The sequence below is a fragment of the Cebus imitator genome, unplaced genomic scaffold (genome assembly GCF_001604975.1).
Source record: "Cebus imitator isolate Cc_AM_T3 unplaced genomic scaffold, Cebus_imitator-1.0 Scaffold281, whole genome shotgun sequence".
Taxonomy (NCBI): Eukaryota; Metazoa; Chordata; class Mammalia; order Primates; family Cebidae; genus Cebus; species Cebus imitator.
In genome coordinates, this window is record NW_016107596.1 from 2260 (window position 1) to 14520 (window position 12261).

At 53.2% G+C, this 12261-nt stretch overlaps 1 protein-coding gene across 2 annotated transcripts in view; it reads left to right on the plus strand.

The window, feature by feature from the left end:
* The first annotated feature begins 5578 nt into the window (after positions 1-5578).
* IQSEC1 (IQ motif and Sec7 domain ArfGEF 1) overlaps positions 5579-12261 on the plus strand; it is a 91901-nt gene continuing 85218 nt past the window's right edge. The window contains exon 1 of one of the 2 annotated variants that reach the window (XM_037728817.1): positions 5579-6757. The gene's annotated coding sequence lies outside the window, so the exon portion shown is untranslated. The remainder of the gene's footprint in view (positions 6758-12261) is intronic. The other variant, XM_037728821.1, reaches the window with a different exon arrangement.

A 12261-nucleotide genomic window follows, 5' to 3' on the forward strand; every position in this document is an offset into this window, starting at 1 on the left:
ATTAGTGGCCGCCAGGATCGCGGGAATGGGGGCCGGGGCGCGCCAGCGCCGGTCTTTCTGAGCTGGGCTCTGCGGTGTTGCTCTCTGGGACTGGAGCGGTCAGGACGCAGAAGCACCAGCCTCCGCCGCTATGCGGATGGCTTATCCCTAAGCTTTAGGAACACTGAAGGCGCGATCTTGGGGAACGGGGGGAGGCAGGGTGTTCCATGAATGCAGTTGGTTGCCTCTCCGAAGCGGCGGTGAGTGGGGGGGGTTGACGACGGGCGTGAGTCTAGGCCCCAGGGGTCGCCGTGCAAAGCACCACCCCATCCCCGACTTCCCCACCCCCACCCCGCCCCCACCACCGCTGCTGCCTCCCAGCGGAGAAATCCCACCACCGCGTCCAAGGTCCCGAGCCTGCAGGCGGGAGGTTGAGGCATCTCAGGAATTCGCTGGAAGCCTGGCAGACGCGCTCTGGGAGGGAGGGAGAAGCTTTGGTGGGGCTGGAGGGCTGGGTCCGAATCTGGCCCTGTCCCTGTCTCCCAACCCGGTGTGACCTTGAGCAGCCCCTCCTGCCACTACCATGTGGGGAAGTGACTGGTTCTTAGCCTTTGGGTGGAGGGAGCGCTCCCTGTCAGACCCCCCCCCCAGGAGAGTTGGCTTAGGCAGCAGTCCTGGGGGCCAGAACAGCCTTGGCAACCTCTGGACCCTGACCCCTAGGGGGCAGGAGGCAGCAAGGGGATGAGGTGTGATGGGGGCTGCTGCTGGAAACCTGTCCCACCTGCCCGTCTGAGGATGGGACTCTCCTGGGCCAGGAACTTAGAGTATGGGGTCCTCCCCACAACCTCCTGCTACAAAACCACCTGCCCTTGGGCTCTAAGCTGGCAGGGTGGGTTGGCAGAGGTGAGTCAAGCTTCTCCCCACCCTGAACAGTCCTGGGGAATTTCCCCTCCCATGTTTCTGCCAGGCAGTTGTCACTTTAAATTGCCAAGTTCTCAGCTGTCATAGCTGATCTGTTCGTGGAGCAAAGGGAGCAGAAAGGTGACAGTGGGTGTCCCTTCCCCCTGGTCCTGTCCAGGAGATGAGGCTCACAAGGACAGCAGTCGGCTCTGCCTGGTCAGCTTTGTGCGTGTTGCTCTGAGCATGCTCAATGATCTGTGGTGGTGAGGGATGGGTCCTGGACTGGAAGCAGGGGTCTGGTTGTGCACTTTGATGGGCCACTGTTCCATTTTGTGGTCAGGCTCCACCAGACAGTGGACACACTGGCCTGCACAGCCCCCTTTGAGCAACTCTGAATTGAGGTGACACAGGAATGGCTTTCTGGTCACCCTCCCCTGCCCCCAGCATGATGCCCAGCTCCTCATTCCAGTTAGCAAGGTGGCCAGGCTGCTGAACTCATGTGTAGCCAGAGCCCAGAAGCCAGGTTTAAGAGGAAAGAAGAGAAACTGCCTTAGCTGTGCCACCTCCTTCCACCCCCCACCTCCCACAGGAAAAGATAAACAGAGGTGACTTAGGGTGGCCACAGTGCCCACAGTCCAGCCATTAAGCATCAGTGTCAGAGGAAGCATCCCATAGCCACCCCACTGTGTTACAGATGGAGAACTGAGGCCAGAGAGAGGCAGGGACATGTCCAAGGTCACACAGCATATTCAGGGTAGAGGGGCCCTGTCCCCAGCTCTCCAGCAACCTAGTCATCCTGAGAGAGCTGCTGCCTGGAGAATGCTCGGAGGACTCAGCGTCCCCTCAGAGGTCTTTGCAGTGGAGGGACAAGGGAGGGGGCCTGTGCTCACCTCTGTAGGGGACTGTCTCCTGCATGGTTTGCAAACATTAGGTAATCTTGAGTCTCATGACTGGAGTTGCCACTCTCTCCCAAGGCTGCTTAAAGGGCCCGTGGCTGCCCGCCCTTCCAGCCACTAGTCTGACCAACCTGCCCTGCCCTGCCTGTCCCATGCCTGCTGTCCCCACACCACCACCCTTGGCTTTATTCACACTGCCTTCCCCATTGTCCAGAGGGGAGTGCCGAGGTCACACCAGAAGAACTGGGACCATTTGTGTCCCCAGCTTTCCTGCACACAGTTTCAGCCATTGGTATAGGGGGTGGACCTAAGCACCTGAGTGTCCCCAGCCAAGAACACAGCCATTGTTCTTGTAGGAAGCTGCCTGTCACTGGGCTGTGCAAGCTGCCTTTGTGCTGGGCAGGGAGTCTGAATCTGGCCTGTGGTAGGAGAGCTGACCAGAGGCCCCATCACTCCACTGCCCCTCATAATTAGGGGATGTGGGGGCTGCTCATTCCTATCAGGAGGTGTTTCTCACGTGCAAAAGGCTGACAAAGGCCCATTCTGTTGGTGAGGTCCATGTGGACTGGGGTCCCAGGCACCGCTGCAGCTAAGACCAGCATTCATTACCACCATGCAGTGAGACACAGACCTGCTTGTGGGAGTGGCATTCTCTGAAGCCCCTCTGCCTTTCCACTGGGACCCATCTCACCCTGCCTTGGCTCCTGCAGGAATGACCACCCCACCCCTGCCATCTGGCAAACTCCATTCATCCTTCATCGCCCTCATCCGTGATACCTCTTCGGCAAAGCCCGCCCTGCATCCCTGAATCTTCCCCACGGGATACCATTATCACTGAACAGAGGGCGGTACAAAGTTGGGTGCAGGTAGGGACTGACTTTAGACCCCTGGTCATACAGCAGTCTTCCAGACTCCCCCTCACCCCCTGCCTCAGGGCTATTCAGTGGGGCCACCGCAGCAAGCTTCAGCTTGGGAAAGCAGGAAGCAGGCCCCTAAGTTATCAGTGACTTAGAGAACTGTGACTCAGAGAACTGTGTATGTGGCTTTCTAATCCAGCAGGATTGCAGTGCAAACCCAGCGAGCATTTTTTTCTAAGCATCTACTCCATGCCAGACCTGATCACTAGGGGCTTTCATGTGTATTTCCCATTACATCTGTAAAACCACAAACCCATCATTCCCTTGTATGACAGTTCTCAAATCATAATATTAAAACAGTGTCAATCCCACAGGCCAGCCAGAATGATGCAGGATACTGCAGCCTATTTGTCCTTTCAGCTTTGCTTTGTTGCCCCAGAGCCCCAGCAGTGCACCCAGACACCCTCAGGGTGGCATTGCTCTGGAAAGGGCTTCAGACTCAAGTGCACAGAGTCCAAGCTGACCCAAATAAATCCCCGCGTGCTGTGTGTGACAGCACAGAAAGCCAGCTGTGGGAGCTAATGACCTCTGTACACAGCTTGGGCCTTATCTGCTGTCTCTTTAGAAGGTAACCCCCTGCGTCATGCCTTATCCTGTTGTGCTTACGAAATTTCTTCTTCCAGACTGTGAGCTCCCTGAGGCCAGAGTGGGGCCTGGGGCACTACTTCATCCCTAGTGCCAGGGGCTGATATAAGTTCTTGTTGCGCCTGACTGAGACTGAGCTGAATCCAAATGAGGAACAGGCTGCCTTGGAAGGCAGTGGGTTCCTCTCACCGAAGGTGTGCGCAGTGAGGCCAGGTGGAGTATTCTTGAATTTCAATTAGCTGAGGTGCCCAGCAGGACCATTGTAGCTCCAAGACTCCTAGAGCCAATGATTTATTTTTATTTTTTAAATAATCCGAGGACTTGGTGGAAAGCTGTCAGGATAGTAATACAGGTTTGTAACAACGCTAAATGTGCCAACGTGTTTTAATAAAGCCAAGTGCCGAGGGGTATTATGGGAACATTTCATTATTCAGCTCAGCCAGATACTGAACCAGGACCAGGTCATCCAAGTGGCCTGAAGGTTTGGTATAAAAGGAACCAGGAAGAACATTGAGCGTCTTATGATAATCCTTGAGCAGCAGCTGGAGACTGTCACTCTAACTTAGGAGGCCTTTAGGGTAGAGAGCGGGACACTTCTTTACTTTGGACATGTCCCTTCCCCTCCCTGAGCCAAAGCTTCCCCATCTTTGTCATGGGGGACCTAATCCCTACCCAGTCTTCCTTACTGGGGGCTGAGAGTTTGAAAGAGACCCAGAAAACACTTTAGAAGTCATAACCAGCACTCAGGAGGGTTGAGGATACGTGACGACAAGAGGGTCTGAAGCTCACAGATCCTGGTAAGCTCAGGTATGTGGAGTGGCCCAGGGCCAGCCTGCCTTTTGGGGGCTTCAGAGTCATGGACGGGGTTCAGCTTTTCTGTGCTTCAAGTTCAGTGACCCTAGGGTTGGTTGGCAGCAGCTGGGCCGGGTTCAAATCCCTGCTGTCAGCTTCCTAGCTTTGTGCATGACCTAGGACAAGTCACTAGGCCTCCCTGAGCCTCAGTTTTCTCCTCATTAAAGTAGGGTGATGATGATACCGACCTCCTAAGGCAGTTATGAAGATAATTCTGTAAAAGTGTGTCAATATCATACAGTTGTTCTTTGTTTTCTTCTTTAGGGATATCACAGAAGCCACCAGGGATTTCTGGGATCTCAAAGTGCAAATAGAAGCATCAGTTCCATTCATTTACTCATTCAGCAAATATTTATGGAGCACCTACTATGTGCTGCCAGGTTTTGGTTTTGGTGCTGGGGTTACTACCGGAGTAGAAGAGACCAAAAGCCATGCTCTCCAGGAGCTTTTATTCTAGTGGCAAGAGACCCACAATAAATAAGCAAACAAAATAATTTTGGAATGCTAAGTGCTAAAATCAGCCCATCTGCTCCAGTTGGTCTTAAATGTGGTTTGCAATGGAAAAACTCTTCCAAAGAGACCAGAGAGGAGAGCCTTGGTTTGGGCTTTGCCAAACCTAGATTCTCGTCTTGGCCCTGCTGGCTTCTAACTTGCTTTGCAACGTTGGGCAAGTTCCTTCCTGTCTGTGAAATAAGAGGGCAAGATGAGCCCTTCCAGCTCAGATGCCACTGCCTGGTGGCTCTGCAGGCACAGCTTGGGGTCCATGCCTTTCCCTACCCCTAGCACATGTACCTTTCTGTTTTAAATGTGATCACCTGCCACCAAGAAAGGTGCAAGGACAAACATGCACAGCTTATAGAAAAATAAGAACATTCGTATGACCGCTGCCTGGGTCAGGAGAGTGAGCCTTGCCCAGAGCCCCCGTGTGCCCCTCCCTAGCCTACTCCTCAGAGACTTTGTGCTAATAACATCCCACTTGCCCTTCCTGTCCTCCCACCTATGGAACAACTTTTTACAATATAATTTTGTTTTTATTATTTTTGAGCCGAATATAAATAGGCTGTGGATACTTGTTCAGGTGTGGCTCCTTTTGCTAAAAGTAGCATCTGTGAGATTCACATATGCTATGAGGTGCTGTTCATTCTTTTATCCTTTATTTATTTATTTATTTATTTATTTTTGAGCTAGAGTCTCATTCTGTTGCCCAGGCTTGAGTGCAGTGGCGCAATTTCAGCTCAGAGCAACCTCCACTTCCCGGGTCCAAGTAATTCTCCTGCCTCAGCCTCCCCAGTAGCTGCAATTACAGGTGGCCACCACCATACTTGGCTAATTTTTTGTATTTTTGGTAGAGATGGGGTTTCGCCATGTTGGCCAGATTAGTCTCAAACTCCTGACCTCAAGTGACCCGCCTGCCTTGGCCTCCCAAAGTGCTGGGATTACAGGCATGAGCCACTGTGCCTGGCTGTCCTTTTAAATAAATAGTATTTAATTGTATCGATAGGCCACAGCTTATTTATGCAGCCTGCTATGATGGACCACATGAGTTGTTTTCAGTTGGGGGCTGTTGCTCTTGAACCTGTCCCAGAACACATGGCATGAGCTTTCTCTGGGGCACATACTGTCTGTAAAGCAAGCATATAACCTCTCCCCCACTGCCCACTGGGCATTGTCAGTCTTCGTCATTTTCACTCACCTGGTGAGTGGGTAATAGTTTCTTGCTGTGGTTTGCATTGGTATTTCCCCAATGAGGTTGGGGATCTTTTGTTTGTCCGTTGGCCATTTGGATCTCATCATTGGTGCAGAATGCCTGTTCACGCCTTTCATCCATCTTGAGCTGTCTTTTTATTTCTTTATGATTTGGAGGGTTCTTTGGGTGCTCCATATTCTAATCCTTCGTCAGTTATACACGTTGTAGATCTCTTTTCCCTCCCTCCATCCTGCCTTTTTCACTCTTTACGGGGTCTTGAGATGAACTTCTCAATTTCAAAGTTCTTAATTCAAGTAGTCAACTTTCTCACTTTATTATTAACATTTTGCGTGTTTTGAAAAACTCATTCCTACCCTGTAGTCATGAAGATTCTCCTTATTCACCTTTCACATTAGGCCTTTAATCCGCCCAGAATAAATTTGCATCTCTGATCTCTCCCTGCCACATGCACCTGTGTGCACATGCACAGCCTCATGTGCACACACACACACCCATTGCCAGGTGGCCCAGCACCATTTGGCGAGAAGCATGTTCTTTTCCCTACCTGCACTGCCCCCAGCACGTACCATACCTTTCCCAGCAAGGCAGGCAGGGGCCCAGCTGCAGGCTGTAGGCTGGGAGGGTGGTCAGGGACCGCCCGAGGGCAGGCGAGGCGGACAGCCCTCCCCACCCCCATCGGGACCAGCTGCTGCTCCTGCCAAACAGGTCTGTGAGGCTGCGGTGTCACGTGTTTGACTGGCGCTGACTCGGGAGCTGGCGGATTAAGCAGGGGCTCAGGGTTTGTGACCCGCACTGGCCGCTGCACTGGCTGGGGGAAGGCTGAGGGAGCTCATCTGCGTGGGCAGCACAGGAGGCCCGAGAGGCCGGCCAGGCAGCGGCTGTTTGTGGCAAGAGGCCCCCACCCACAGCACTGGACCAAGGTAAGGGAAGGGCGGGACGGGCCGGCCCTGCTCTTCTTATCTGTAGCTGGAAAATAAAATGTCCCCTTCCAAGCTCCTTCTATCTTGGTCTGTTAGGGCAACTGAGAGCTGGGAGATACCACAGCAAGCCCCTGCCAGGTCCCCTGTGGGTGCACACGTGAGCTCACACATGCACACAGGCACCCTGCCCACTCAGCTCCTCGTCCTCTTCAGTGCGTAGGGTATGCTTCTGGGTGGGAGGGTCACTGCCAGCCGTTAGCCTGCCCCCCAGGCCCTGGGGCCTTTCCCCAGGCAGTGCCCCATACCTGGCCTGGCAGGATGCAGCCAGCTGAGGATGGACCTCCCACTCTTGGGTTCACCAGGGAGGGAGAGGGGAAGGGAAGGAGTGTGTGCTGAGCACCTCTGTGTGTCGGATACCTTATCTTGGGCCATTACTCCTGCCTTCCAAGGTAGGAAAGATTCACTTATTTCATAGATGAGGAAACTGAGGCTCACAGAGGGGCTGAGGATGGCCACCCGCGTCTCAGTGGTCTGCCCATGTGACCCTGGGAAACCTGCAGGCTCTGCTCCCAGCCCCTGGGGGACTCCCAGTTGTCTGACGAGGCACATTCCCTCTGGCACAGGGCTACCGCTGCCTGGGGCTCCGGGGAACTGTAGGCCTCTGGGGGAAAAGTCAGGACAAAGAGCAGGAGCCAGAGCCTCAGGTCCCAGCCCAGCCTGTGCGGCTGCCCTCCCTGTAGCATGTGTCAGCCTCAGCCGGTGGGTATGACTTGGGCTCAGGGGTCCAGCCTGTGGCAACCTTGCTTCATTTCCTCATTTGTACCGTGGAAGATGTCAGTAGTAGCATCTCCCTCATCAGGTTGCTCAGGCTAACATGAGATGGTAAAGAAGGGCCAGCAGGCAGCCCACGGGCATTCCGTCAACCCTAGCTTTCGTTTTTACAGAGAAAATCAATATCTGGAGGTCCCTTCATCTTCTGAAATTCTGAGCTCCAGTCTCTTTCTTTTCTGCCTGGGCCATTTATGCATGGGTTTACATCTATGAATTTAATATTTGCTTAGGAAATACATGCCCATGGTGAAAATATTAAACATTATAAAAGAATATGCAGTGAAGATTGCTTATGTGCCCTTCCCCTGCCTTGAACAAACATGGAAAGCATTTTTCAGGTATCTGGTCGGAAACATATATATGTTTATCACCCTCTACCCCAGACATATTTGGGCATTTTGGTCCTCCCCTATCCAGTGACCATGCCCCACACCCGTTCTTTAAATCCGCCCACTCTGGGCTGGGGAACCCAGGCGCTGCCTCCCTCCAGAAGTCACATGTATTTGTGGGCGCTGGCACCAGATTTTCCTCGTCAGCAGGACTTAAGGAAGGCTGCAGCCTGGCACAGGGCAAATGGGGGGGATTGTTGAGCGGTAAAGAACGGTCCCTCTGTGCCCAGTGAAGGCCCAAGTTGGAGACCAGCTCTCCCACCCCCACGCTCCAGCAGATCTGGGTCTAGCGAAAGGGCAGGGCCTGGGGACCTGGCTCGGGCCCAGCCAGGCTGCCAGCTAGCCATTGGGTGACCTTGAGCCAGCCCTGGCCTTCTCTGGGTTCCTGACTCAGTGTGGGAGCCTAGGGTGTGTGGTAGCCTCAGTGAGAGGGCCGAGGGTATGCCCCCTTGAAGACCCAAGCAAGCCATACCTCACCCAGCCCACCTGGGCTAAAGCCTGTGATGTAGGGATGGAGTGTTGATTGCCTTAAAACTTTACTTAAAAATGTAATCGCTTTAAAATTTTTAATGGTGCACTGGGAGGCAGCTGAAGGCAGTGCTAAGTCTGGCTAACATGTTCTCTCTTGGTCTTGTGACTTCTGGACCTGTAAGCGACTTATCTTTGTCTATGTAAATCTCCAAGGGGACTGAGGGGTGGAGCTCTATCTTTCCCCAGGAAGGCAGCAGGTGGTTCTATGTGGCTACAGGTCTTGCATGCATGGCCCTTAGGCCTCCCAGCCCCCTGAAAGGAGGAGCAGCATTCACTGTTGGCCTCAGGAGGGTGGCAGGTACCCAGAGTTACTGTCAGCCCATGGGACAGAACTGCAGGCACTCCCAAGTGTACAGATGTTCAGGTTGTGCACTGCAGTTGGCGGAGGAACAACGGCACTCTTGCTAAGCCACGGGCCTGTGGGGCTGTGTCCGCCAGAAGAGGGCGCCCTTTACAAATTTACACGGGTGTCCTACATGTGGGTGGTGAAACTAGAGTATGCTCACTAGCAAAGGAGAGGTTCCTGGGCATGGGGTCTCCTCCCCATCTCCCCGTGGTCCTCCTGTGCCCAATTGTCTAGAATATCCCTCCAGGGATTCTGCTGGTAACCCCAGGGGAAACGAAACTCGAAACACCTTCCCCGATCCATGTGAATGGCTTGAGTTACACCCAGCCTGGTGAATTTCAGGGAGAACTGGACCATGTGCCTGGCCTTGGGGGCTGCAGGATTAGAGAAGGCCTGGGTCCACATCTCAGTTGCAGCTTTTTCTGGCTCTCTGTACCTTGGGTCAGGACAGCTCTGTGCAGACCATCTGTTTTACCATCTTACTTTCCCCCAGAACCCAGTATGAAAGGCCCTTACTCTGGCCTGACCCCTGGAAGGCGGATGCTTTATTTTTAAAGGCATGTGGATTTGGGGACAGGGACACACATAAGCTGGGATAATTCATTTCATCCACTAATATTTCTCCAGCAGCTAGTTGTGCCAGGCACCATGCTGTGGCTGGTCATGAGTGGGGCATGTCAGACACCTTTATTCTTATTGTCACGGAGCTCTCCAGAGAGGGAATGGGAAAGGGAAATGCTTCTCTGAACAGCGTCACCCAGGTGCTGGGAGGAATTGCCCAGTGGGGCCTATGAGGTCAGCCCAGGTGTCCCTGAAGGAGCTGAGCCATGAAGGTAGAATCGTGGCTGAGTGGGCTCCAGGGGTTGGCTCGGCACCTCCTCTGGGCACCCTGCCCAAAGCTGAGGCGTCACTTCATCCTGGCCACTCTGTCTCAGGGCTGGGAAGGCCAGGCTGCAGTTCTCTAGCAGGGTGACAGGTGGTGGGTGGGCTGGACCTGCTGGGACCAATCCAGTGAGAGGTGGGGTGGGGACCACTTTGGTCAGGCCAGGAGGGAGCCACGCTTCCCCCTCCCCCTCACCCATCCCCAACTGGCACCCAGACTGCAGTTGCCACCATGCCGTCTTTCATTCCCTTTGAGGCACTCCACCAGCTGTGCCCTGAGCTGTCTTTTTAATCCGATCTAAATTTGCCACCATGCCCAACCTGGGGAAGGTTGGGTGAAACCCCCCTTTGCAGAGGATGGGGCTTAGGTGCTGGAGCACCCGGGTTCAGATCTGGGTTATGCAGCTGGGGCTGGCGGAATGCTGGCCATAAAGTCCCTGTCTCATAGGAGGGGTGGGTGCAAGTGAGTTATAGTGAGGAAGGCCCCCAGGGGCCCCCAGCGAGCCTTAGCTGTCCTCGCCCTCCAGCCCACACACAAGCACTCAGAGAGGGCAGATAGTTGCGCCTTGCTGAAGGTTGGTTACCACGGCCAGCGCCTCCATCTGCAGCCTCAGGACAAGGGTGCCTGTGCCAGCACCTTGCCACCATTTCTTGCAAGGTGGGAACGTTTGGACTAGTGATTTCTCAAAGAGTCTTGGTTTCCTCCAGTGCCTGGCGCATGACAAGCACACAGCAGACAGGGGCTGACACTGTTTTGTTCAGGTCCCCTGAAGTGACCAACGACAGCCCTGCCACAGGCAGGCAGCTCCTTCCTGTCAGTACTAGGGCCGCAGGCTGTGGTGCTGAGCAGGGACGTGCAGCCTCAGCCACCAGGACTAGAAAGGGGACCCCCCCCCCAGTCAGTTCTGCCTATAGGACCCCGAGCATGTTCCTCTCTCTCTTTCTAGAACAGGGCTTAGACTTAAACGCCCACAGGGGCCAGGCAAATGCCATGGGTGCTGGCCTTGGTTGTGGCTAAGAATATCTTTTTCCTTAATGGTGATGTTTCTCAAAGTGTGGTCCAGGCAGTTCAAACCATTTAAATAACAACAACAAGCTGCTGTTTGCCTTCTCACCATCATTCTTGCACAAGTGTGTTGTGGAATTTTCTAGAGTCTGTCTGACATGTTGGCGGATGGACTGAGGCTTTTGCTACAAAGATGTCTCAAGGTTGGTGATATCTTCATTTTAATTTTTTAATATGATAAATGGTGATAGATATCACATCCATAAACAATTTTGGGATCCTCAGTAGAGAGTGTGCAGGGAGCCTGACACCAAAAACCTTGAGAACCATTGGCTTTTTTTTTTTTTTTTTTGAGATAACTGTCGCCAGGCTGGAGTGCAGTGGTGGGATCTCTGCTCACTGCAACCCCCACCTCCAAGTTCAAGCAATTCTCCTGCCTCAGCCTCCCAAGTAGCTGGGACTACTGGTGCACGACACCATGCCTGACTAATTTTTGTATTTTTTAGTAGAGATGGGGTTTCACCGTGTTGGCCAGGATGATTTCGATCTCTTGACCTCGTGATCCGCCCACCTTGGCCTACCAAAGTGCTGGGATTACAGGCGTGAGCCACTGCACCCAGCCGAGAACCACTGGCCTGTATATTTTTAAGCATGTTAAAAAATAAGCGGTAAAATGCTAAAGGACAACTTGGGTTCCAATATGGGGGGCAAAAGAGAATGGGGGGGATTGTGGCAGAACAGTGCTTAACCTGCCAACAGGGCACCAAGGTGACTCAGTACCAGTCCCAGGTGGCCAGGCAGGAACCACGTGGGCCCCATGTGGCAGCACATCCAGCTTTCACAAGAAGCCCCAAATCCATCTCAGGCACACAGAACCCATCTAGGGCCCAGAGCTGGGGACCTCCAGTTGCAGCCTCTGACCTGGGGTCTCAGTGTCCGCATCTATGGAACAGGCAGCAATGGCCCCTCCATGGGATGCCAGGAGGCAAGTGCTCAAGGGACAGATGGGAAAGAGGATGCAGGCTGGTCCCGCCCGGCTCCTAACCCCATGGCAGGCTCGAGGCTCACCAAGCTGCTGCAGAGGGGACAGGCAGGGGGAGGCAGGTCCTCTGCAGCCGGCTTTTCTGTGTGTCCTTCGTCAGGCTTATATTAGCATGGATATATGAGAGTGAGATTTCACAGCTAATTCTACAATCATAGTTCACAATTCTTTATGATAAAGAATAATTTAATGGTAATTTTTTATTCTAGCTTTGTGTGTATTTCTAACACGTTTATTTACATGGTTTACAATTCAAAAGGTGCATAAGGGTATCTGGTGAAAAGCTCCCCCTGTTGTTTCTGGTTGGGGAGTGAAAAGGAATGGGGGAATTGTGACAAAACAGCACTAGTCTCCCAGCAGCCAGTTCTCCCTGGAGACCCCTCGTGTTAGTTTTTTGTGTCCGATTCCAGACAGTTTCACGTATACATAAGCAAATGCATAGAAATATACGTTATCCCCCTGTTTTTTTTTTTGTTT